This window comes from Salvelinus alpinus, chromosome 12, assembly GCF_045679555.1.
Source record: "Salvelinus alpinus chromosome 12, SLU_Salpinus.1, whole genome shotgun sequence".
NCBI classification, from domain to species: domain Eukaryota; kingdom Metazoa; phylum Chordata; class Actinopteri; order Salmoniformes; family Salmonidae; genus Salvelinus; species Salvelinus alpinus.
This window is the reverse complement of record NC_092097.1, coordinates 31,965,052-31,988,303: the sequence shown is the minus strand read 5'-3', so window position 1 is coordinate 31,988,303 and position 23,252 is coordinate 31,965,052. Positions and strand designations below refer to the sequence as shown.

Sequence of the window (23,252 nt, the reverse complement as noted above, 5' to 3'; positions counted from 1 at the left end):
AGCACCGGACTAAGGGGCAGCACCGGACTAAGGGGCAGCACCGGACTGAGGGGCAGCACCGGACTGAGGGGCAGCTCCGGACTGAGGGGCAGCTCCGGACTGAGGGGCGGATCCTGGCTGGCTGGCTCTGGCGGATCCTGGCTGGCTGACTCTGGTGGATCCTGGCTGGCTGTCTCTGGCGGATCCTGGCTGGCTGGCTCTGGCGGATCCTGGCTGGCTGGCTCTGGCGGATCCTGGCTGGCTGGCTCTGGCGGATCCTGGCTGGCTGGCTCTGGCTGGTCATGGATGGATGACGGCTCTGGCTGGTCATGGATGGATGACGGCTCTGGCTGGTCATGGATGGATGACGGCTCTGGCTGGTCATGGATGGATGACGGCTCTGGCTGGTCATGGATGGATGACGGCTCTGGCTGGTCCTGTCTGGCGGAAGGCTCTGGCTGATCCTGTCTGGCGGAAGGCTCTAGCGGCTCCTGTCTGACGGACGGCTCTAGCGGCTCCTGTCTGGCGGACGGCTCTAGCGGCTCCTGTCTGGCGGACGGCTCTAGCGGCTCCTGTCTGGCGGGCGGCTCTGAAGGCTCGGGACAGACGGGCGGCTTTGAAGGCTCGGGACAGACGGGCGGCTTTGAAGGCTCGGGACAGACGGGCGGCATTGAAGGCTCAGTACAGACGGATGGCTCAGATGGCGCTGGGCAGACGGATGGCTCAGATGGCGCTGGGCAGACGGATGGCTCAGATGGCGCTGGGCAGACGGATGGCTCAGATGGCGCTGGGCAGACGGATGGCTCAGACGGCGCTGGGCAGGCAGGCAGCTCAGACGGCACTGGGCAGACGAGCAGTGCAGGCGGCGTTGGGCAGACGGCCGACTCTGACCTGCTGAGGCGCACAGTAGGCCTGGTGCGTGGTACCGGAACTGGTGGTACCGGGCTGAGGGCACGCACCTCAGGGCGAGTGTGGGGAGAAGGAACAGTGCGTACAGGGCTCTGGAGACGCACTGGAAGCCTGGTGCGTGGTGTAGGCACTGGTGGTACTGGGCTGGAGACACGCACCATAGGGCTAGTGTGTGGAGGAGCAACAGGGCTCTGGAGACGCACAGGAGGCTTGGTGCGTGGTGCCGGAACTGGTGGTACCGGGCTGGAGACACGCACCATAGGGCTAGTGCGTGGAGGAGCAACAGGGCTCTGGAGACACACAGGAAGCCTGGTGCGTGGTGTAGGCACTGGTGGTACTGGGCTGGGGCGGGGAGGTGGCGCCGGAAATACCGGACCATGCAGGCATACTGGCTCCCTTGAGCACTGAGCCTGCCCAACCTTACCTGGTTGTATGCTCCCCGTAGCCCGACCAGTGCGGGGAGGTGGAATAACCCGCACTGGGCTATGTAGGCGAACCGGGCACACCATGCGTAAGGCTGGTGCCATGTATGCCGGCCCGAGGAGACGCACTGGTGGCCAGATGCGTTGGGCCGGCTTCATGACATCCGGCTCAATACTCAATCTAGCCCGGCAGATACGAGGAGCTGGTATGTACCGCACCGGGCTATGCACACGTACAGGAGACATCATGCGCTCTACTGCGTAACACGGTGTCTGCCCGTACTCTCGCTCTCCACGGTAAGATCGGGAAGTTGGCGCAGGTCTCCTACCTGACTTCACCACACTACCCTTTAGCCCCCCCCCACCCCCAAGACATTTTTGGGCTTGACTCACAGGCTTCCTACCGCGTCGTCGTGCTGCCTCCATTCGCCGGTATCCCTCCGCACATTGCTCCATCGAATCCCAGGCGGGCTCCGGTACTCTCCTTGGGTCAATCGCCCATCTGTCGATCTCCTCCCAGGTATTATAGCCCAGATCCTTCTCCTGCTTCCGTGCTAGCTCCTCAAAACGTCGCCTCTCTGCTTTCGCTGCCTCCAGCTCAGCTTTGGGGCGGTTATATTCTCCTGGTACTTCGCGGTCCAGAATTTCCTCCCAATTCCTATAGTCCTGTGTTCGCTGTTGCTGCCTTGATTCACGCTGCCTGGTCCGATTAAGGTGGGTAATTCTGTCACGGTCGTCTTGTGGTGAAAGAGTGGACAAAGGCGCAGCGTGAGAAAAATACATCTTCCTTTATTAGACGAAGATGAAACACGAACTAAACACTTACAAACTAAACAAAACAACAAACAACCGTGAAGCTAACAACGTAAGTGCATACACAAGCATCAAACGTACAACATAGACAATTACCCACATTAACTTAATGTTAAATATGGCTCCCAATCAGAGACAATGAATGACAGGTGTCTCTGATTGAGAACAATTCAGGCAACCGACTTACCTAGACAACTACACTATACACTGCCCCATACACATACAACACCCCTAGACACTACAAAAACACATACATTCCCCATGTCACACCCTGACCTAACTAAAATAATAAAGAAAACCAAGATAACTAAGGCCAGGGCGTGACACCTGCTCGCCTCCCTACCTCTGAGGAAGTACAGTTCCCGCTCAGCCCAGTCAAAACTGTTCGCTGCTCTGGCACCCCAATGGTGGAACAAACTCCCTCACGACGCCAGGTCAGCGGAGTCAATCACCACCTTCCGGAGACACCTGAAACCCCACCTCTTTAAGGAATACCTAGGATAGGATAAAGTAATCCTTATAACCCCCCCCCCCCCCCCCTTAAAAGAGATAGATGCACTATTGTAAAGTGGTTGTTCCACTGGATATCATAAGGTGAATGCACCAATTTGTAAGTCGCTCTGGATAAGAGCGTCTGCTAAATGACTTAAATGTAAATGTAATGTAAATGTGTTACGCAAGGTTAAATTACATTTGTTGCGATTGCAAACGTAATAAAATGGTGGTCCGATAGTCCAGGATTATGGGGGGAAACAAATCCACAATATTTATTCCACGGACAAAACTAGATCCAGAGTATGACTGTGGCAATGAGCAGGTCCGGAGACATGTTGGACAAAACCCATTGAGTCGATGATGCCTCCGGAAGCCTTTTCGAGTCGGTCTGTGGACTTTTCCATGTGAATAAAAAAAATATATATATATTTTTATTATCTGCCATGACTACAAGTTCTGATAGGAATTCAGGGAATTCAGTGAGGAATGCTGTATAAGGCCCAGGAGGCCTGTAAGCAGTAGCTATAAAAATTTATTGAGTAGGCTACATAGATTTCATGACTTCTTTTTTGTAAATTGAAATTTGCTGTCATAAATGTTAGCAACACCTCCGCCTTTGCGGGATGCACGGGGGATATGGTCACTAGTGAAACCAGGAGGAGAGGCCTCATTTAACACAGTAATTCATCATGCTTGAGCCATGTTTCAGTCAGGCCAATCACATCAAGATTATGATCAGTGATTAGTTAATTGACTATGACTGCCTTGGAAGTGAGGGATCTAACATTAAGTAACCCTGTTTTGAGATGTGAGATATCACAATCTATTTCAATAATGACAGGAATGGAGGAGGTCTTTATTCCAGTGAGATTGCTAAGGCGAACACCGCCATGTTTTGTTTTGCTAAATCTAGATCGAGGCACAGACACGATGGCAGACTCCACTAAGCTGCCTGGCCTGCACCCTATCTCATTGTGGAGCTAGAGGAGTTAGAGCCCTGTCTATGTTCATAGGTAAGATGAGAGCACCCCTTCAGCTAGGATGGAGTCCGTCACTCCTCAGCAGGCCAGGCTTGGTCCTGTTTGTCGGAGAGTCCCAGAAAGAGGGCCAATTATCTACAAATTATATATTTTGGGAGGGCCAGAAAACAGTTTCCAACCAGCGATTGAGTTGTGAGACTTTGCTCATCACTCCCCCTAACTGGGAGAGGGCCAGAGACAATTACTCGATGCCGACACATTCTAGCTGATTTACACATTGAAGCTATGTTGCACTTGGTCACCTCTGACTGTTTCATCCTAACATCGCTGGTGCCGACGTGGATAACAATATCTCTATATTCTCTACACTCGCCAGTTTTAGCCTTAGCCAGCACCATCTTCAGATTAGCCTTAACGTTGGTAGCCCTGCCCCCTGGTAAACAGTGTATGATCGCTGGATGATTCTTTTTAAGTCTAACATTGCTGGTAATGGAGTCGCCAATGACTAGGGTTTTCAATTTGTCCGAGCTAATTGTGGGAGGCTTCGGCGGCTCAGACCTGAGAAGGCTCGACCTCTGACTCCGACTCGTTGCTTAATAGGGAGAACCGGTTGAAAGTTTCTGTCGGCTGAATGAGCGACACAGGTAGAGCATGCCGACAGCTTTTCTTTCCAGAAGCCTAGAGAAAATAGGCAGACTGCGGGGACTGTATGGGGGGATTTATACTGCTATCTGTACTTACTGGTGGCACAGACGTTGTTTCATCCTTTCCTACACGTAAATGACCCTTGCCTAATGATTGCGTCTGAAACTGTGCTTGCAGCACGGCTATCCTCGCCATAAGGCGATAGTTCTCCTGTATATTATGAGTACAGCGACTGCAATTACTATAGATGGCATAGTGTTAATGTTACTACTTTTCTTTTTTCGGCTGGTGAAGGTCTTGTAGAACAATATCTAGATAAAGAGTCCGGGTGAAAAAGTTGAATGAAAAAAGTTGAGCGAGGACAAAAACTAAGATGTTTGTAAATGTATTAAAAGTAAAAACTGAAAAGTTTGGCAGATAGCCAAGTAGTAACAAACAGCACAACAGCACGGAGACTAGTCCGGAAGTTGAGACCCACGCAGACTTGAGGCTCTCCGTTCCTCTCTAGGGTTCTAACAACAAAGTTATTAATGTGTCCCAAATACCACTTCATCGTGTTCCAAAGGGAGGGCACATGTACTGAGCCAAAACACAATGTTAAGAGAAGAGTGCCATCTTATTGTAAATTAATGCTGAGACTGAGTGTACCACACTTGGATCATTTCTGATGGTCACTGCATGTAGGGTGACGGCACCACAGAGACTTCAGATGACATTGTCATGGGGAGGAAACCACACACATACAGTTCAACCTGATGACCCAGAGAGGGGGTTTAATGAATTACACAGTATTGTGCAACTTTCCCAAGTAAGTGGATTATGCAACAACTGCCCATGATGACCATAGCTTACAGCCTGACTGTCATTTTAAGGTGGCAATCTGATATTTAATTTCTATATCATGCATTTCCTTTGTTCCCTGGCTGACTATCATAAATGTTCCACCCTTCCCATCTCTCCCCTCTATTTCACACACACAGTAATCATTAGCAGACACTCTTATCCAGAGTGACTTACAGGAGCAATTAGGGTTAAGTGCCTTGCTCAAGGGCACATTAACAGATTTTTCATCAAGTCAGCTCTGGGATTTGAACCAGTGATCTTTCAGTTACTAGCCCAACGCTCTTAACCACTAGGCTGCACACACACAGTCTCATTCTCCCTTACCTCTCTCTTTGTTTTCGCCTCACTCTCTCGTTCTACCCTCCTTAATTATGTCTTGCTTTTATTGGAATGAGTCTCAGGTCTCGTTATTGCTGCCCATACTAGTACACACTGTATCGTTCACTTTTCCTCTCTGATTACCAACTTCAAACACAAAAAAGGGTTTGACCAAACACATCAAAAAGCACAGCAGCAACGTAGACTAAACTGCTACTGACAAAGTTTCAGCCACTGACCCAAGTAGTGGCTGTCCCGTGATATGTTAAAGAGAGGGAAAGTAATTTTAACTGATACAGAAGATATTTCATAACATGTTAAGAGAGGAGCATGTTCCATAAATCAACACAAGCATGTTGTCAGCTGTGTGTACAGTATGTTCACCTGTCACCCATAATTCTCCCTCCCTGCCTCTCTCCTGCTCTACCTCCCCCTCTTCCCCTCTCTCCCTCTCTCCCCCTCCCCTTCTCTCTCTGTTTTTCTCTCTCTCTCCTGCTCTACCTCCCCCTCTTCCCCTCTCTCCCCCCTCCCCTTCTCTCTCTGTCTTTCTCTCTCTCTCCTGCACTACCTCCCCCTCTTCCCCTCTCTCCCCCTCCCCTTCTCTCTCTGTCTTTCTCTTTCTCTCCTGCTCTACCTCCCCTTCTTCCCCTCTCTCCCCCTCCCCTTCTCTCTCTGTCTTTCTCTTTCTCTCCTGCTCTACCTCCCCCTCTTCCCCTCTCTCCCCCTCCCCTTCTCTCTCTGTCTTCCTCTTTCTCTCATGCTCTACCTCCTCTTCTTCCCCTCTCTCCCCCTCCCCTTCTCTCTCTGTCTTTCTCTTTCTCTCCTGCTCTACCTCCCCTTCTTCCCCTCTCTCCCCCTCCCCTTCTCTCTCTGTCTTTCTCTTTCTCTCCTGCTCTACCTCCCCTTCTTCCCCTCTCTCCCCCTCCCCTTCTCTCTCTGTCTTTCTCTCTCTCTCCTGCTCTACCTCCCCCTCTTCCCCTCTCTCCCCCTCCCCTTCTCTCTCTGTCTTTCTCTCTCTCTCCTGCTCTACCTCCCCCTCTTCTCCTCTCTCCCCCTCCCCTTCTCTCTCTGTCTTTCTCTCTCTCTCCTGCTCTACCTCCCCCTCTTCCCCTCTATCCCCCTCCCCTTCTCTCTCTGTCTTTCTCTCTCTCTCTCCTGCTCTACCTCCCCTTCTTCCCCTCTCTCCCCCTCCCCTTCTCTCTCTGTCTTTCTCTTTCTCTCCTGCTCTACCTCCCCTTCTTCCCCTCTCTCCCCCTCCCCTTCTCTCTCTGTCTTTTTCTCTCTCTCCTGCTCTACCTCCCCCTCTTCCCCTCTCTCCCCCTCCCCTTCTCTCTCTGTCTTTCTCTCTCTCTCCTGCTCTACCTCCCCTTCTTCCCCTCTCTCCCCCTCCCCTTCTCTCTCTGTCTTTCTCTCTCTCTCCTGCTCTACCTCCCCCTCTTCCCGTCTCTCCCCCTCCCCTTCTCTCTCTGTCTTTCTCTCTCTCTCCTGCTCTACCTCCCCTTCTTCCCCTCTCTCCCCCTCCCCTTCTCTCTCTGTCTTTCTCTCTCTCTCCTGCTCTACCTCCCCATCTTCCACCTCTCTCCCCCTCCCCTTCTCTCTCTGTCTTTCTATCTCTCTCCTGCTCTACCTCCCCCTCTTCCCCTCTCTCCCCCTCCCCTTCTCTCTCTTTCTTTCTCTCTCTCACCTGCTCTACCTCCCCCTCTTCCCCTCTCTCCCCCCTCCCTTTCTCTCTCTCTCCTGTGAGTTTGTGTTTTCACCTCTCGGACTCTCTCTCTTCCCACTTCATCTGGCTTGTGTTGTTTTTATAATTCAATTTATTCAATTCAATTCAAATCAATTCAGTTGGTTTGCCCAGCCCTGGGGTTATTGGCTACTTCAGCCACATTAAAACCACACTTTCCCCCGCAAGCCAACTTAACTCTGGTGCTGTGACTTTCGATACTTCGTACGCTCTCTATATGGTCAACTCCACCCCCATCCCTTCTCCCTTTCCTTCCCTCGTTCAAGAGAGATGACCTCTTGAAGAAACCCCCAGTGGGAAACTAACTCCCCCTTCCAGACTTCCACTGCCTCCCTCCCTCCCTGGTTTCTGTTGTTTCCCTGGCTCACTTTTCGGACGATCTCTCTGTTTTTACATTTATTTTTTCATTATCCGATTAGATTTCGCCTTACTGTATTATCACAGGTTTACTGTTATGTCAATATCCTCACCACTCGGTTTCTGTACTGTTGCATTTTTCTCTCTATTATTCTTACTCTCTTACGCCTCTCTTTTTCTCTACTGTCCCTCATTTATCTCACTATGGAACAATAGTAAAACTTCCAAGGAAAAAGTCCTTATTTTCGTGATGCTACGGCCTCTTTTTGCCTTTTCAGCTTTGCTTTGTTCATGTAAGCTTTCCCCTCTGTGTCCCCCTCAAAACCTTTCCCTCTCCCAGTCGCAACATTTTTACCTGTCTTTCAACACACAGGACACACACGCACGCACACACACACGCACGCACGTACGCACGCACGCACGCACGCACGCACGCACGCACGCACGCACGCACGCACGCACGCACGCGCACACACACACACACACACACACACACACACACACACACACACACACACACACACACACACACACACACACACACACACACACTTGTCTGTGATACAGAAGGGAGCATAGCTGCAAAATCTCAGCCTGGTCTGTTCTCTCCACACCTTGAGACAATTACAGCCCCCCCTACCCCCTCAACAATCCCTCCCTTACAGCCCCCAAGCCCAGGACTGAGGAAAAAGAGACAAAAATGAAAAAGGGAATGCAGACAGGAAAAGGGTGGCCCATTCCCGCTCTCTCTGTTTCTTTCGTTCTGTTTCTTTCGCTCTCTTTCTCTCTCTCCAACAATTTTTCAAACACACACACACACACACACACACACACACACACACACACACACACACACACACACACACACACACACACACACACACACACACACACACACACACACACACACACACACACACACACACACACACACACACACACACACACACACACACAGTACACACAGTCACATTCCAGCTCTTCACAGGGCATTTCAGTATCTGGTTTCTCAGCTATTCATCCTGTTGTCATTTCTGACACAAACACACACAGGCCAGAACAATGGTCTTTCTCAGTCTCTCATAACACCAGCACTAACAGCCTGGGCACAAGTCACAATGTGTTCATCAATAAGGCTGCAGTCACAATTATGGTCGCAATTACGGGACTATAGAACTTTTGTCTGCATTTTGTGTGGCATTTGCTTGTGTTGGAATGCATAGCCTTCAGTTCCTTTGAGAGCAGGCTGGCAGTGGTGTGTGTGTGTTTGGACATGCTGAAACTGAGCGCATGTGATGACAGAGACACATAACACCACACAAACCCTCCCCTACACACACCCAAGCCGAGGCCCGACACTGAAACATTACTGAGAACAATGTGTGACTAGCTCAAAATGGGTGTATATTGTGTTGTGAGAATAGAACAGGCCTAAAGCATTTGCTCATCAGTTTATCAGACTGTGGATCGTTCTAAATGAGAAAACTTATAGTAATCTTGACATTGGAGCAAGAAATAACAGTCAGAGGATGATGGACAAAGCCAGGAAGAGCTTTGGATCAGGAAGAGATCAGCAAAAGCGTGCATTAGTGCAAATTGGAGAGCTTATGCCCCACCCTCCTCTTCAGACTGCAACCACTCACTGAACTCCATTGGGCCACCTTGCTCTCAAGACCAGACCAATTTTCATTGGTTGAGGTTTGTGTCCATCTCTTGTCAAAGGATCCTTTATTTGCATCTGTCATCATGCAGAGTTGCCCACGCTCCCCTTGCGGCCCCTCTGTACATTTGTTTTGATATTGTGCCTGAGTCAAGTTTCTCTTCTAAACAACTACATTTAAAAACGAATACAAATAACAGTCCGTGTTTTCTTCAGAGAGAATGGACTCATTCTCTGATTTCTGTGTATTTTGTCCTGTTATTTTGAAGTAGCCTGTGTTCTGTAGTTGCCGCATGCCATGGCATGAAAGATCTGTAAATATTGGCAGAAAGATCTGTAAATATTGTACTTTTGTTTGAACTTTTGTTTTGGCACCAACGTTTTGTTGTTGTTGATTAAACATTTTTATTGGATATATCTGGAGTTTTTGAGCCACACCACTGGGAACAGAATTCAATTCAAAGAAAATCAACAGTTGGTTCAACTTAATTTTAATGAAATGACCTGAAACAACGTTGATTCATCAAATGTGTTACCAGTGGGACGGATTTGCAGACTGACTGATAGGTTAACTATTTAGCTAGCTGGCTAATGTGTTTGTTTGAAAAAATGCATCTGGACACTGTACCAGCTTTTTTGTTTAATAATAATAATAGATTTATTTTATATAGCGCTTTTCATTACAAACAAGCAAAACAAAAACAAATGTAGGGATCTGGCAGTTCATGAGTGATGGTCTTCCACAGCTTCAGATGTCAAGGCAGTTCAGAAAGGCTTCAGAAAGGCAGTTCAAAAAGGCAGTTCAGAAAGGCAGTCAGTAGCAGTAGCGGAGGGAGCATCGATGAGACAGACAGGCAGGGAGAAAATGTCAGTCAGATACTGGTAGACAGGCCTGAAGATGGATCACCCAATAACACCCACCTAGAAAATTATGTCATGTCGCTAGGTAGCCAATATGTGATGTGCAGCTGGCTTCAAATGTTGCTAGCTAGCTAGCAAGATGTTGAAGAATTTAATTCACACTCACCATGCTGTAACTAACGTTACCCCATACTCCAGGCAGAATCAGAGCCATAACAACACCCACCCGTAGCACACGTTCCAGCAGGTATATCTCGCTGATCATCCCCAAAGCCAACACCTCATTTGGCCGCCTTTCCTTCCAGTTCTCTGCTGCCAGTGACTGGAACGAATTGCAAAAATTGCGGAAGTTGGAGACTTTTATTTCCCTCACCAACTTTAAACATCAACTATCTGAGCAGCTAACCGATCGCTGCAGCTGTACATAGTCCATCTGTAAATAGCCCACCCAATCTACCTACCTCATCCCCATACTGTTTTTATTTTATTTACTTTTCTGCTCTTTTGCACCCCAGTATCTCTACTTGCACATCATCATCTACTAATTTATCACTCCAGTGTTAATCTGCTAAATTGTAATTATTCGCTCCTATGGCCTATTTATTGCCTACCTCCTCATGCCTTTTGCATACACTGTATATAGACTTTCTTTTTTCTACTGTGTCATTGACTTGTTTATTGTGTTATTGGCTTGTTTATTGTTTACTCCATGTGTAACTCTGTGTTGTTGTCTGTGTCACACTGCTTTGCTTTATCTTGGCCAGGTCGCAGTTGCAAATGAGAACTTGTTCTCAACTAGCCTACCTGGTTAACTAAAGGTGAAATAAATACAAATAAAAATGTATTTAGCTTGCTAACATTAGCTAGCTAAATGGTTATCATCGCTAGAATAACAGGCTAGCTAGCTAGCTTAATTGCTACCTTGCTTGCCATGGCATTGGCTATTAGCTAGCTAGCTAACTAAGCAAACCAGATGACAGGTTCGATATGATGTAGCTAGCTAGCTAGCTAGCTTTCAATATGACCTGGCCAGCTAAAATTCCTGCTAGCTCACATTAGCGAGCTAGCTTGTTTCAACTCTGATTTGCTAGCTAACGTTACGTTAGGTAGCTAGCATACGAGGGCTGACAGGTCTCAAAAAAGTGTATTGTGTAGTGCAAAATGAATGAAGGATCCAGTTACGGTGGTAATTCGTGTAATGTCTGACTACTGCAGTATTGCTTGTCCATGTGCTAGCTAACCGCAACAAGCCCAAACAACCTAGCTAAACGTTGTGTCAGCATCCAGCAGTGACCAGCTGGTGGTTTCATAGTAACAGCGTCACCAGCCCGAATTCTAATTGAGCTGGCACCAGTTGTGAAACTGGACTGTGTTGGCCCGGGTTTCCCTTGTCCAAGCTTGAATTTGAGAATTCCATTCTAGCCAGCCCTAATTTGGCCCTAATTTTAAGTGCCAGTGGAAACGGGGCTTAAAAGCTCCAGAAAAGACCACCACACCTCGACAGTCTGGAACAGTCCCCTACAAGGCGAGCCTCTGCCATTCCCTCACACCGCAGTCCACATCCTTCCAGGAACCGGGATAGGTGGAACGAAATGCTGGTGATGTGAATCTATCATTCAAATAGCAGTAGCCGGTTCCTGGAGAAAATCTAACTAGCTAGCTAGTTAGCTAGCCAAGCCAAATAAACTGACCTGCCGTCATTAGGCCTGCAACTTCGTGGTTTGCCAGATATTTCAGATCAACCCTTAAGTTACCAAAACCATCAAAAAGTTTATTAAAAAATGTAATTAAAAACAAATATGTACAATGTTTACAGAGCTCTCTGCCTAGGCGAACTCATGGCGTCATGGCAACCACGGAACCATGTTTCACTTGGCTGCCAGTTCCTGATCATTTGAGGAGTCGCCTGAAGCGTGAGAGGAATGATCGAGGAAAGAGGAATACAGCAGTACTGAGTCAGAGGGCTTGTAGTGAGGACGACTGGCTACTATTCTGAACTCTGCTACACAGGGTGGAAGAGGAGAAGTCCATTGGCTATAAGACTCCGGCTGGATCCCAGACTTTCCCTCTACAAGATCATCAGTAGACTCTATCACCATCATCTACCCTCCTCCAGTGTTGTAGACTACCACTCAGCCTCAAGACCACATATTGAGTGTCTCGATGTTGTCTCGTGTCAGATTCATTTCTACTCGTTTTGGATAAATTTCTACTCAGTCTAAACTCGGTCTCGGACAATGAGGACATGTCATTTCTTGCCAGACCAACTGCTACAAGCGGTGGGGAAAACTCTTAATTATCAGCTCTCATTCAGTCAGCCCATAAAACCACTTCGCCAGGCCAAATATCCACACTCCTTTCATGACACATTAATATATTTTCGACCGTTGAAACCTGGACTTCCTACTTTACTCGTAACATTACTGTCCTTTACTTTAATTGAAAAATATCCTCAGAAATTTGTCTCCCTTGTCAGATTTTCCTTGATTTGCTGGTAGGGAAGAGTGGGGTACATTGTTAGTAAGGGGAGACTGGGGGAAATTGTAACATATTTTGTATTTTTATCTATTATAGACTTGTTTGGGTTAGTGATCATTTGTAGATTGTCTCTTTAGCATTTTCCCTCAGCATGCATTTTATCACCATTCTGAATGTCTAAAGAATCCATATGTTGTTCTGAAATGTTAACACAGAAATACTGGACAACTCTTATTATGGTGACGATTTGACACAATTACTACCATGGTCTTGAACTCCCATGTTTCTGGTCTCGGTCTTGACTTGGTCTTGGACCCCTCGCCTCGCTCCCAGTCTTGGTCTTGACTTGGTCTTGGACCCCTCGCCTCCCTCCCAGTCTTGGTCTTGACTTGGTCTTGGACCCCTCGCCTCCCTCCCAGTCTTGGTCTTGACTTGGTCTTGGACCCCTCGCCTCCCTCCCAGTCTTGGTCTTGACTTGGTCTTGGACCCCTTGCCTCCCTCCCAGTCTTGGTCTTGACTTGGACTCAATTTGCTCCGGTCTTTGTCTTCAATCGGTCTCACTTTAGGTGGTCTCGAACACAACATTTTTCAACCAGAACTTAATCAACTGACTTACATTATGCAATTATCTTTCTCCATAGACTCAGTCCATCCTTCTCTTGAGCACTCTCACACACACGGACACAAACAGGCCTCTGCTGGTTGAAGGCTGGGACCAGACCCAAAATTCCAAATCCGATTTTATATAAAAAAATTATTAGACACAATGTGTTGTTTGTCCTGGGTCCCTTCAGTACTAAAGTAACCTTTACTTTTGGTCTATCCTAGTGGTTTCTTTCCATCAAAATGTGGCATTCATTTGAAACGTTTCGTCTTCCATCTCATCTCTGACCGCTTCCGACCAGACCGCCTATAAGAGGCAAAATTCCTCCAAGATCAGCAAGCTTATATGACAGCAGAATGTGTGTGTGTGTCTGTGTGTGTGTCTGTATATGTGCGTGTGTCGGTGTCTGTGTGTGTATGTGTGTTTGTGTGTGTGTGTTGGTATTTATGTACAGTTTTGGTTGCATAATTGTACCCTTCCACATCCACAAGTGGGAGCAGAGAGTGTTGTAGGTCTATGTGATATTTGGTCAAACTACCATGTTATTGATAATAATTGCTATTCTGTGTAAGAAACATAGCATTTTGCAATTTTAGGCTCATAAAAGTTATAATTTCTTAACCTTTACACAAACAACATATTTCAGATAACATATGTTTTCACTCTTGAATGCCATATTATTGAAGGGCTTAGTAATGCAATATAGTTTTATTGACTTCTCTTGAGGATACATCAAATCTGCATTTAGCTCAATTTCTCCACACATTTGAAGTACAGTATAGTAGGCCTACAGGTGCACTGCATATGAGCTGTTTGGAAAGGACTATGCTGGTTGTAAAACTTAACAGGCTTTTCAGTTGTGAACTAAAGGATTCTATTAGATTTTCAGACCAGATAAAGTTGTGGGTTAGGATTCAAGTCTGTTTATGTTTAAGTCACATACCATTGATCCATATTCAAGACAAAGAGATACTGTGCAAAAGCTGGTTGAATCAATGTTGTTTCCATGTCATTTAAACACCAAAAATCTATGTGATGACGTGGAAAACAGATTGGATTTGCAAAAAGTAATCAATGTAAGGTAATTTCAGATTTTTTTTCACCCAACCTTTAACCTAAATCCATTGACATGGTGTTGATTTGACAACAACCAAATGATAATCAAAACTAGACGTTGAACTGACGTCTGTGCCCAGTGGGATTTCTTAGACAAAAAGCGAGACAAGATGGGCAAACATTCTGTAGTTGAACAAAGTTTTAAAGGAAAGGCAACATATATAAGTTAGAATAGTCCAAAATGTTCAAGGTAATGACAGTTTAGAAGAAAATCTGGCTCAACAAAAATAAGTCTATTCATAGCTTCCAAGTGGATACTAAACTAAAATATGCATATTTTCTGAGGATGCATAGCACAAATACCAAATGTCTTAATGCCGTATCCTGACTGAACCCTAAACCAACCCCCCAATATCTGGCTGTTTAGGCCAGTGGTTCTCAAACCTCTCCTCTGGGACCCCCAGAAGATTAACAATTTTGTTGGAGACCTGAACTAGTTCACCTGATTCATGTAGTCAATGACTTGTTGATTAGTTGACATGTTGAATCAGGTGTGCTACCTCTAGAATAGATCAAATACATGGAACTTCTGGGGGTCCCCGAGGACAGGTTTGAAAACCTCTCAAGTTAGCCAGGGCTAACTTGACCCCACTATCGAACCAAAATATCCAGCCAAAGGTTGCATGTTTGAGTCCTGTCAGGGACAATTGTAGCATTTTAGCTAACTTTTCCCCTAAACCGTTATTCCAAATTCAACCTAATTCACCTCACCTGCTACGTAAATTCACCTAACCTTTGTCATTTCAGTTCCCCTAACCTTTGTCATTAGTTCCCCCAACTGCAAACGTTACAGCGCAACAAGCAACCTGCTCTCAGCTAAAGACATGCAATACTATATGTCCTCCAAGTTGTATGATAAGTTACATCATCCAATTCGTATGCTATTGTACGACCGGTTAAGACGCATGATGCTATAGATCCTCTATTTCTTATGATATTGTACGACCACTATTCTATTCATAATGTAACCTAACGTAACGTAACATATCAGGTTAGTTAGGCAGCAACCTTGGTCTCACGGGAAAAATCTGTCAGAAGTGAGCTGGCAACCGGAGGGTTGCTGATATCATTGCCTGTCGTTGTGCCCTTGAGCAAGGCACTTAACCCCCCCACAACAACTCCCCGGGCACCCAGTGTGGCAGCCCCTCGCACCTCTCCAAAACCTGTATACAGTGGGGCAAAAAAGTATTTAGTCAGCCACCAATTGTGCAAGTAATTTTCATCATATGTACACTTCAACTATGACAGACAAAATGAGAAGAAATAAAATCCAGAAAATCACATTGTAGGATTTTTAATGAATTTATTTGCAAATTATGGTGGAAAATAAGTATTTGGTCACCTACAAACAAGCAAGATTTCTGGCTCTCACAGACCTGTAACTTCTTCTTTAAGAGGCTCCTCTGTCCTCCACTCGTTACCTGTATCAATGGCACCTGTTTGAACTTGTTATCAGTATAAAAGACACCTGTCCACAACCTCAAACAGTCACACTCCAAACTCCACTATGGCCAAGACCAAAGAGCTGTCAAAGGACACCAGAAACAAAATTGTAGACCTGCACCAGGCTGGGAAGACTGAATCTGCAATAGGTAAGCAGCTTGGTTTGAAGAAATCAACTGTGGGAGCAATTATTAGGAAATGGAAGACATACAAGACCACTGATAATCTCCCTCGATCTGGGGCTCCACGCAAGATCTCACCCCGTGGGGTCAAAATGATCACAAGAACGGTGAGCAAAAATCCCAGAACCACACGGGGGGACCCAGTGAATGACCTGCAGAGATCTGGGACCAAAGTAACAAAGCCTACCATCAGTAACACACTACGCCGCCAGGGACTCAAATCCTGCAGTGCCAGACGTGTCCCCCTGCTTAAGCCAGTACATGTCCAGGCCCGTCTGAAGTTTGCTAGCGAGCATTTGGATGATCCAGAAGAAGATTGGGAGAATGTCATATGGTCAGATGAAACCAAAATAGAACTTTTTGGTAAAAACTCAACTCGTCGTGTTTGGAGGACAAAGAATGCTGAGTTGCATCCAAAGAACACCATACCTACTGTGAAGCATGGGGGTGGAAACATCATGCTTTGGGGCTGTTTTTCTGCAAAGGGACCAGGACGACTGATCCGTGTAAAGGAAAGAATGAATGGGGCCATGTATCGTGAGATTTTGAATGAAAACCTCCTTCCATCAGCAAGGGCATTGAAGATGAAACGTGGCTGGGTCTTTCAGCATAACAATGATCCCAAACACACCGCCCGGGCAACGAAGGAGTGGCTTCGTAAGAAGCATTTCAAGGTCCTGGAGTGGCCTAGCCAGTCTCCAGATCTCAACCCCATAGAAAATCTTTGGAGGGAGTTGAAAGTCCGTGTTGCCCAGCAACAGCCCCAAAACATCACTGCTCTAGAGGAGATCTGCATGGAGGAATGGGCCAAAATACCAGCAACAGTGTGTGAAAACCTTGTGAAGACTTACAGAAAAGGTTTGACCTCTGTCATTGCCAACAAAGGGTATATAACAAAGTATTGAGATAAACTTTTGTTATTGACCAAATACTTATTTTCCACCATAATTTGCAAATAAATAAATAAAAAATCCTACAATGTGATTTTCTGGATTTGTTTTTCTCATTTTGCCTGTCATAGTTTAAGTGTACCTATGATGAAAATTACAGGCCTCTCTCATCTTTTTAAGTGGGAGAACTTGCACAATTGGTGGCTGACTAAATACTTTTTTGCCCCACTGTATGTATGTGTGTCTTTCGGAGGGGTTGGGTTAAAAGCTATTACATTAACCGGTGGTTATTATATTAACTGGTGAGTAGCAACTTTTTTATGAATGATGTACTAACTTTAACCAATCATGCAATAACATACCAAAATCAATGTTTTTATTTACTCCTTCCCTCAATTTGATGCACATACCACCACCCACTCCCAAACACAACACAAACAAACTCATGCACATCATACAGGAATACTCATAAATCGACACTCACACATTGAAATGTACATACATGCAGAGTTACACACACACACACACACACACACACACACACACACACACACACACACACACACACACACACACACACACACACACACACACACACACACACACACACACACACACACACACACACACACACACACACACACACAATTGACTTGATTATTATTGATCAAGCGTATTATTATGTTATGCGGTGGGTATTATGTTATCATTTCAGTAGCAACTTTTTGATGAATAAATAATACTCTCAACCGATCATGTAATAACATTCCAAAATCAATTCCTTTATGCATTATTTCCCTTATTTTGATGGACATGGAATAGTCCCAAAGTTGCAAATCCCATCAATCTGGCACTCCTGGCAGGCTCAAGCAAACGCTCAAAGTATTTTAACAATTTCAGATCTGGATGGCACCAGGGCAATTACCACCACAAACCGATGCTGGCACTAAGACCGCACTCAACGAGCTGCACAAGGCCATAAGCAAACAAGAAAATGCTCACCCAAAAGTGGCGCTCCTAGTTGCCGAGGACTTTAATGCAGGCAAACTTAAATCGTTTTACTTCATTTCTACCAGCATGTCACATGTGCAACCAGAGGGAAAAAAAACTCTAGACCACCTTCCCTCCACACACAGAGATGCATACAAAGCTCTCCCTCTTCCTTCATTTGGCAAATCTGACCATATTTATATCCTGATACCTGCTTTCAAGCTAAAATTAAAGCAGGAAGTACCAGTGACTCACTCAATACGCAAGTGGTCAGATGAATTGGATGCTACGCTACAAGACTGTTTTGCTAGCACAGACTTGAATATGTTCCGGGATTCAACCAATGGCATTGAGGAGTATACCACCTCAGTCACCGGCTTCATCAATAACTACATCGACGACGTCGTCCCCACAGTGACCGTACGTACATATCCCAACCAGAAGCCATGGATTACAGGCAATATCCGCACTGAGCTAAAGGCTAGAACTGCCACTTTCAAGGAGCGGGACACTAATCCGGACTCTTATAAGAAATCCTGCTTTGCCCTCAGATGAACCATCAAACAGGTAAAGCGACAATACAGGACTAAGATTGAATCCCTCTGACGCTCATCTGATGTGGCAGGGCTTGCAAACTCTTACGGACTACAAAGGGAAACCCAGCAACGAGCTGCCCAGTGACGCGAGCCTACCATATGAGCTAAATGCTTTTTCTGCTCGCTTCGAGGCAAGCAACACTGAAGCATACATGAGAGCACCAGCTGTTCCAGATGACTGTGTGATCACGTTCTCCGTAGCTGATGTGAGCAAGACCTTTAAACAGGTCAACATTCACAAAGCCGCGGGGCCAGACGGATTACCAGGACGTGTACTCAAAGCATGCCCGGACCAACTGGCAAGTGTCTTAACTGACATTTTCCACCTCTCCCTGGCCGAGTCTGTAATACCAATATGTTCCAACCAGACCACCATAGTCCTTGTGCCCAAGAAAGCAAAGGTTTTCTGCCTAAATGACTACCGCCCCATAGCACTCACGTCGGGAGCCATGAAGTGCTTTGAAAGGCTCGTCATGGCTCACATCAACACCATCATCCCGGAAACCCTAAACCTTCTCCAATTCACATACCGCCCCACAGATCCATAGATGACGCAATCTCAATCGCACTTCACACTGCCCTTTCCCATCTGGACAAAAGGAACACCTATGTGAGAATGCTGTTCATTGACTACAGCCCAGCGTTCAACAGCATAGTGCCCAAAACACTCATCACTAAGCTACGGATCCTTAGCAGGGTAACACAGTCTTGTGGCCTAGGTTAGACACCAGTCGGTCCCATTGGTGCTGTGACCTGGATAGGTGTCTGTGAAGAGGTGAAATGGGTGTTGGAGTGTAAAAAAGGTGCTTCTGTAAACCATGGTTGAGGCTATAGTTTAGGCTATACATTGTTTGGAGTATGGAGTAAAACAATCTAATTTAATGATGGGGTAAGACCAAGCACTGTAAGCCATATGAAGCATTAAATAAATAAGTTATGTTGTTCAATAACATTCCGAATCAGAATCACCTTTATTTGCAAAGAACATTTACATATACCCGGAATTTGATTAGGTTAAATGGTGAATATAGACAATATACATAATATGCTGCAGTAGTTTATGTGTCGGGGGACTAGAGTCAGTCTGTTATATCTGGAGTATTTCTCCTGTCTTATCCGGTGTCCTGTGTGAATTTAAGTATGCTCTCTCTAATTCTCTCTTTCTCTCTTTCTTTCTTTCTTTCTCTCTCTCGGAGGACCTGAGCCCTAGGACCATGCCTCAGGACTACCTGGCATGATGACTCCTTGTTGTCCCCAGTCCACCTGGCCGTGCTGCTGCTCCAGTTTCAACTGTTCTGCCTGCGGCTATGGAACCCTGACCTGTTCACTGTGATTACTATTATTTGACCATGCTGGTCATTTATGAACATTTGAACATCTTGGCCATGTTCTGTTATAAGAGGACTGGCCACCCCTCATAGCTTGGTTCCTCTCGAGGTTTCTTCCTATGGAGTTTTTCCTAGCCACCGTGCTTCTACATCTTCATTGCTTGCTGTTTGGGGTTTTAGGCTGGGTTTCTGTACAGCACTTTGATATATCAGCGGATGTAAGAAGGGCTTTATAAATAAATTTGATTTTTTAAATAAATTTGATATACAGACAGACATTATCAACAAAGAATTTGCGAATCCAAATAATATAAACTGAATACATGCACATACTGTACATACATTGAGCAGTAACCCATTAAACAGGGAACTCCCTGAGGACATTTGGCGACGTTCCATAAGGTCCCTTAAACCCCCGGTGTATCAATCTAAGTTACATTACAGAAAAATTCCCATCAAAATACGTCAATTTAAGCTAGAGATATCTGTTTTTGCATTAGATGAGTCTCAATCCACCGCATCCGCCAGTGTCGCACTTCCGCACCTGCTGTGAAAGGTGGCAGAGCTAGAGCAGTGTTTGTTAGACCATGAGACATCCCAAAAATCGGTCTTCTCAGGTAAACGTCTGTAGCTTCCAAACGGTTTGACGTACAAACCACTATATGGAAAGGGAAGCCTCTCACGAACACGATGGTGTTCTCTGTTTTGCTCTACGACTGCCACAAGTGTCAGGAGACTCGTCTGAAGTCCGTACTGTCAATATGCCAACTTCTGTTTGGTAGCGTCTGCACCGTTTGTGCTACAAACTAATGGGAGTGTGGAAAGAGGAGATTCTCACGAACATGAATGTGTTCTCCGTTTTGCTCTACAACCCCCACAAATGTCACGGGACTCGTGTGAAGGTAACTAGTACCGGTTTTAAAAAACGAATGGAAGTATGATGGTAGTTTTGTGCCTACCAAAAAAGGGATTAAATATATGTTTCTTATGACAAATTTTTTGACTGTCCTTTTTGCCGTTCATGAATGTATTTTTCAATGCGTTTCAATGGGCTTTAGTAGTATTTTACCAAATATTTTGTATATATTTTGTGTATACCTAAAGGTGTCCTAAAATTCTAAATCAAATAGCTAAATGATCATCTTAAAACAATTCCATATGTCAGCTTAGCACCCACCCCCCCATTGCACTTTGTGGAATGGGGGGGCTTTGTCTAGTTTCCTGTAAGTTCCCAGGACATCACAGAGGACCATGACAGTACCTTTTTAGAATGTTCTCAAGACTTTCATTTTACTAGTCATTAGGATGTCAAGTCATGGTCCCAAGGGACCGTTCTCTGGGGGACATTATTTTAGTTCCCGACATCCCGAAGACGTTTTTTGGGACCTTCTTGGGACGTTGTGCCATGGTACCCTGGAGGTATTGTCTAGTTCCCGGTTGGTCCCGGGACGTCGCCTAGGACATTTTCAGGACACTCATGCAACATTGTGCCATGGTGCCCTGACACTCCCCTTGACATTCTTGGAAGTATTTGTCACGTGATTGTCCCAGGTGTCCCAACCATGATTGGTTAAGTAATTAAATGGTATGGGGGTTTTAAGGTTAGTGGTAAGATGCAGTGTTAATTTTGTCAACAATAACTATGCCGACAAATATTTGTCAACAACCTATTTTTCCTGACTAAAACTATGACAATAACGAGATGAAATAATTTTTAAAAACAAATTAATTGTTGACCTCTGCCTACCCTGACACTGAGCCTGCCTGCAATCCGGTACCAATGCCCTTCCTCTGGTTTACTGAACCCTGCCTGCCTTAACTTCACTAGAGTCTGAAAAATGAGGGAGATACAGCATTTTCAATGAGAGGCCAGTGGAAATTTCCAGCCATGATCAGGAGCGCGCATTTCTTGTTTCTCCTTTTCTATTGACGAAGCTTTTGTCCGGTTGAAATATTATTGATTATTTATGACAAAAACAATCTGAGGATTGATTTTGAACATCGTTTGACATGTTTCTACTAACTTTTATTGTACTTTTTTGACATTTTGTCTTGATGTTGAGAGCGCGCATTGTGCCTTTGGATTTCTGAACTAAACGCACCAACAAAAAGGAGGTTTATGGTCATAAAGAGGGACATTATCGAACAAAACAAACATTTATTGTCTAACATGGAGACCTGGGAGTGCCACCAGATGAAGATCATCAAAGGTAAGGGATTAATTTTAATGCTATTTCTGACTTTTGTGAGCCCTCTCCTTGGCTGGAAAATGGCTGACCTAACATATGGCTGACCTAACAAAATGGCTGACCTAACAAATGACCTAACATAATCGCGTCGTGTGCTTTCGCCGTAAAGCCTTTTTGAAATCTGACACAGCGATGGCATTAAGGAGAAGTTCATCTTTAAATGTATGTTAAACACTTGTATCTTAGATCATTGTTTATGATGAGTATTTCTGTAATTTGATGTGGCTCTCTGAACTTTCACCGGATGTTTGTTTGAGACAATGCGTTTCTGAACATAACGTGCCAATGTAAACTGAGATTTTTGGATATAAATATGAACTTTATCGAACACAACATACATGTATTGTGTAACATGAAGTCCTATGAGTGCCATCTGATGAAGATCATCAAAGGTTAGTGATTAATTTAATCGCTATTTCTGACTTTTGTGAGCCCTCTCCTTGGCTGGAAAATGACTGTATGGTTTTCTGTGACAAGGCGCTGACCTAACATAATCGCATGGTGTGCTTTCTCCGTAAAGCCTTTTTGAAATGTGGTTGGATTTACAATAAGTTTATCTTTAAAATGGTGTATAATACTTGTATGTTTGAGGAATTTTAATTAGGGGATTTCTGTTGTTTTGAATTTGGCGCCATGCAATTTCACTGGCTGTTGTCGAGGTGGGACGCTAGCATCTGGGTCTTACCTTGATTCCTGATAGTACAAACTGGCCTTGACTGACCCAGCAGACCCGGGCCAGCTGCGCAATGCCATCTCCACCCATCGAGCCATCATCGGTAGGCACGAGGAATTGCTTTGTGGCCTTGTGGAGGGGGTCCAAACGATGTCTGAACGCCATGACAGGGTGCTGGAGCAATTCCACAGGTTGTCTGGGAGGCCGCCTACCAAGGTGGTAACCACACAGTTCCTCGGCAACTCAGCTGCTAGCAGTGCCATCTCATTGGTCACTCCACCTTCTCGAGGGCCGAGATTTCTGGGAGGGCTCTCACCTGGGCTACTGTCATGTAGCAACAACATCCGGCCGGAACAAAATGCGCTAGTCTGGAGTGGTTCGTGGGAGAAGTGAGGAAGGTATTTGACGCCCCGTTCTCGGGCGAGAGGCCCAGTGATCCAGCTTCGGCAGGACTCCCGCAGTGTAGCTGATTATGCGGTGGATTTCTGCACGTTGGCAGCGGAGAGGGCTTGGAATCAAGTGGGACTGTTTGATATGTTCCTGCATTGTGTCTCAGAGGAGGTCAAGGACAAGCTTGCTGCCCGGAAGTTACCTACGGAGCTCGATTCTCTTATTGCTTTGAACATCTGTATCGATGGGCGATTACAGGAACAACAGAGGGAGAGGTAATTAGATTTTTC

The 23,252-nt window shown here is 45.7% G+C and overlaps 1 protein-coding gene across 1 annotated transcript in view; it reads right to left on the bottom strand.

Annotated features, from left to right (window-relative positions):
- Nucleotides 1-23,252, bottom strand: part of LOC139535878 (retinoic acid receptor gamma-A-like) — a 113,730-nt gene that overhangs the window by 33,033 nt on the left and 57,445 nt on the right. The window lies entirely within an intron of this gene.